The 3,802-nt window shown below is 51.6% G+C and overlaps 1 protein-coding gene and 1 long non-coding RNA gene across 2 annotated transcripts in view; one reads left to right on the top strand and one right to left on the bottom strand.

Annotated features, from left to right (window-relative positions):
- Nkain1 (sodium/potassium transporting ATPase interacting 1) overlaps window positions 1-3,802 on the bottom strand; it is a 44,134-nt gene that overhangs the window by 11,553 nt on the left and 28,779 nt on the right. The window lies entirely within an intron of this gene.
- Window positions 1-3,802, top strand: part of LOC110322915 — a 16,003-nt gene that overhangs the window by 2,404 nt on the left and 9,797 nt on the right. Inside the window, exon 2 of the long non-coding RNA XR_002380611.1 lies at window positions 1,940-1,942. This is a non-coding gene — a long non-coding RNA (uncharacterized LOC110322915). The remainder of the gene's footprint in view (window positions 1-1,939; window positions 1,943-3,802) is intronic.

The following is a 3,802-nucleotide window of genomic DNA, read 5'->3' as shown; positions in this document are numbered from 1 at the left end:
CTCCACATGGATATACTGGCACAAGTGGGCCTGTACACACACACACACACACACACACACACACACACACACACACGCACACGCACACGCACACGCACACACGCACACAAACGCGCGTGCGCACACGCGTGCGCACAAACACAAATTATTAATGGAGAAAAATAGAGAGAAATCTATACAATTAAATATTTTATTCTAGTTTGTCAGCTAAATGCACCTTGACTCAAGGCAAGCAGGAACTATTCCCAATAAAACATATGGGTTCTGTCACACCTTTAATCCCAGCACTTGGGAGGCAGAGGCAGGCGGATCTCTGTGAGTTCAAGGCCAGCCTGGTCTACAGAGTGAGTTCCAGGACACCTAGGGCTACATAAAGAAACCCTATCTCAAAAACCCAAAACCTAAAAATCAACCCCCACCCCCCAAAAAAAACCCATCAACCCAAACATTTTGAGTTCTAAAAAAATTGCTGGGAGTGGTATACAACCACAACCCAGTACAGGGAGTAGAAACCTAAGAATCAGAGCTCAGGTCCCCCTTCTGGTGTGCAGTGAGTAAGTCGGAGTGAGCTGACCTTGATCTTGCAACAACTTCCTGATCTCCGGCTCCTAGCTCATAGCCTGGTGGGTACGTATCACCACGCTGTTTCATAAAATATAATGGTTATCACTATGATTTGTATGTGTGCTTATGTGAGAGAGAGAGAGATTATGCTACAGTGAGCATGTGACTTTTGGGGGCTTTTCGGTGGCTTCAGTGATCAAATTCAGATAGGTTTGGTGGCAAGTGCTCTAACCACTGAACTATCTTCCCAGACGCTTGCTTGTTTGTTTGTTTGTTTGTTTGGTGACAGGGTCTCATGTAGTCCACTTTGGGCTCACACCATATAGCTACCTCCTGTCTTGTTTTCTGGACTGCTGGGATCACAGGTCTATGTCACCAAACTGGTGTTTTATGCAGCTAATAGTGGAAGGAAGGGAAGACTGCTGGACCAGAGGCCTTTTTGTTTTTTGTTTTTTTCAAGACAGGGTTTCTCTGTGTAGCCCCGGCTGTCCTGGAACTCACTCTGTAGACCGAGTTGGCCTCGAACTCAGAAATCCGCCTGCCTCTGCCTCCCAAGTGCTGGGATTAAAGGCGTGCGCCACCATGCCCGGGGACCAGAAGTCTTAAGCAATTTCCCTGTGTCTGTTACTTTGTAACCTGGTCCTTTACCAGACTCCCGATGAGCTGAGCGAGTGCTGAGGAAAAACTCAGCTTGGAGGATGTCTCTTCGTCTTGGAGTCTTGGAACTCACTCTGCAGACCAGGCTGGCCTTAGACTCACAGAGATCCGCCTGCCTCTGCCTCCCGAGTGCTGGGGCTAACGGCTTGTGCCACCTTACCTAGCCGAGGATGTCTCTAACGTGGTCAGCCCAGTCTACCAGCCGGTGGAACAGCCTTCTAAACCTTTCCTATAGAAACGGAAGGCAGGTCCCTGGGGCGAATCACACAACCTCTACCACCTCCAAAAACACTAATGTCACCAAAGCCACACAGGAGCCCAGTCACAGAGGACAAGTACCCTGATATTAGGCCCAAGGTGATCACGGATAACTCACCCAAGCTCCAAAACTTCCCAATTCTTGAGCCCATGGGGTCATGTGTGTCTCCCGCCAATGCTACTTCCATCTCCTGCCCTGGGCCCTGGCCCCACACATTACTCTTTCCGGCGTTTTCTTCAGGAGGAAATCTATTGTTTCCTTCTTTCTCCCATGCTCCTAATGTCCCAAGAGGGGCTGACCGACTTTGGATCCCCATGTTGCCCTGAGGCTACCCCACTACCTCCTCTGCTGGCACGTTGCCCACTGGTCTCCAGAGTCTGCCTCCTCTCTGAAAACAATTTTCTTTTTTGGGGGGTGGGGTGGGGGAGGAGGGGCACAGGGTCTTGCTATGGAGCCCAGGCTGTCCTGGCATTTGAGATCCTCCTGCCTCAGCTTCCAGAGTGCTGGGCTTACAAAGCTTTGCCACCATGCATATAGCATTTACTGTATTTACTGTAAACTTAGTCTGTTAAACCTGGTCCATTTCCAGGGTCTACTCCTGATATGTCCAGATGCAAGAGCTAGAAGCCTCAGTTTTTTGGTTTTGGAGTTTTTGTTTGTTTGTTTGTTTGTTTGTTTTTCAAGACAGGGTTTCTCTGTATAGCCCTGGCTGTCCTGGAACTCACTTTGTAGACCTGACTGGTCTCAAACTCAGAAATCCGCCTGCCTCTGCCTCCAGAGTGCTGGGATTAAAGGTGTGCGCTACCACGCTTCCACCAGGCCGGGTGAAGTCTTAGTTCTAACTCAGGGGTCACTAATGGGAAAGTCCCATCTGACTTTTCAACATCCATCTTTTCTCTCACCTGGTTATTCCAATCCTCTTCTTTCAGACAACTAGATGCCTGACACCTGCGTTCCCCCCTGGCCCCCCATCTCCCCTCCAGAGTAAAGACCTAGTCTGCCTGGCGACCCCTCCCCCGGCCCTTAGCTCCCCACCCCCAAACCCTTATTATTTATTTATCGGGTGGCTGCCAGCTGAGGGTGGGGGGGGGATGCTGTTGCTATGGGAACCTTCAGCCCCTTGTCAGGACTGCCTTTGGTCTCAGTAGGATGCTCTTGTCTGTCTAGACTTCAACCCCAGGAGCCCAATCCCAGGTGGGAACTGGAGTGGGGGTGGGGAATGATACAGACGGGTCCACAACCTAGAAGCTGGCTAGGGCAGAGGCAGGAAAGGGCTGGGCAAAAGGAACTTATCAGAAAGAAGCCTCGGGCACCTCAGCCAGCCCTTGCCCATCAATTTTGCAAGCCAACCACTTCCCTGGCCAATATTCCAGCATACCACCATATGTCTTGGTTACAGAAGTCCGGCTGTCTGGGGGAAGAGGAAAGTGGCACCCCGAAGGCTGGGGAAGAATGGAAGTCCAATTTGGTCTCTGACTGACTCTGAGATGAGAATCTCCCCTTCTGGGGTCCTGCAGACTAGAGTGGAAGTGACCTGTAACCCTGGACGGGTTTCTCTCCCTCTCTGGACCTCGGTTCCCTTGCTGGTGATATGTTCTGTCACCTAAAGCACTTGGCTGGCTGGGTGTCTGACATGTTTGGCCCTCGGTACAAGGCATCAACCCCCCATGTGCCTCGAAGCCCCCCTTCCCAGTGGATTTCTGAAGCAGCTGACAAAATTACACTCGACTCGGCCCCTCATCCGTGAAATGAGGGGGTGGGCTGGAGCTGATGCTGCAGGCTGGAAGGAGCCCCGGAGATTGGCTGGTGCAGCCCTCATTAGGGCTCAGCACAGTGACAGCTGGGAGGGACAGCCACTTGCCCGAGGGGAGGGGGCTCCCCAGCTCCAAAGCCGAACTCACTTCGGGGATCCACCTGGGGCCAGCATCATTGTGTGTCAGCTGAAAGAATATTTTAGCTGACTCAAAGGGAGAGTGTGGAGACCAGGAGGGTCTTTAACAAGGACCCTGAAAGGACCGAATCCGTGAATAGATTTCTTAAGCACCTTCTGTGCCAGGCCCCTGGGCTAGGGACAGGGGGTGTGTGCAGGGGTGAAGAAACCATGTGGCTTCTGCCTTAGAAAGCAGGGGTCCAAGGCCTGTACACATCTGGCACATCTGTATTCCCAGCACTTAGGAAACAGAGGCAGGAGGAGCTACTGTGAATTCTATGCCCACCTAGGCCTTACAGTGAGACCATGTCTCAGAGAAAGTGGAGGAAGAAAGGAAGAAGGGGGCAAGGAAGAGAAGGAAGAAAGGAAAGACAGACAGACAAGAGAGGGAG

Source organism: Mus pahari, chromosome 6 (assembly GCF_900095145.1).
Source record: "Mus pahari chromosome 6, PAHARI_EIJ_v1.1, whole genome shotgun sequence".
NCBI classification, from domain to species: domain Eukaryota; kingdom Metazoa; phylum Chordata; class Mammalia; order Rodentia; family Muridae; genus Mus; species Mus pahari.
The sequence above is the reverse complement of the archived record's forward strand: the minus strand, read 5'-3'. Positions and strand labels throughout refer to the sequence as shown.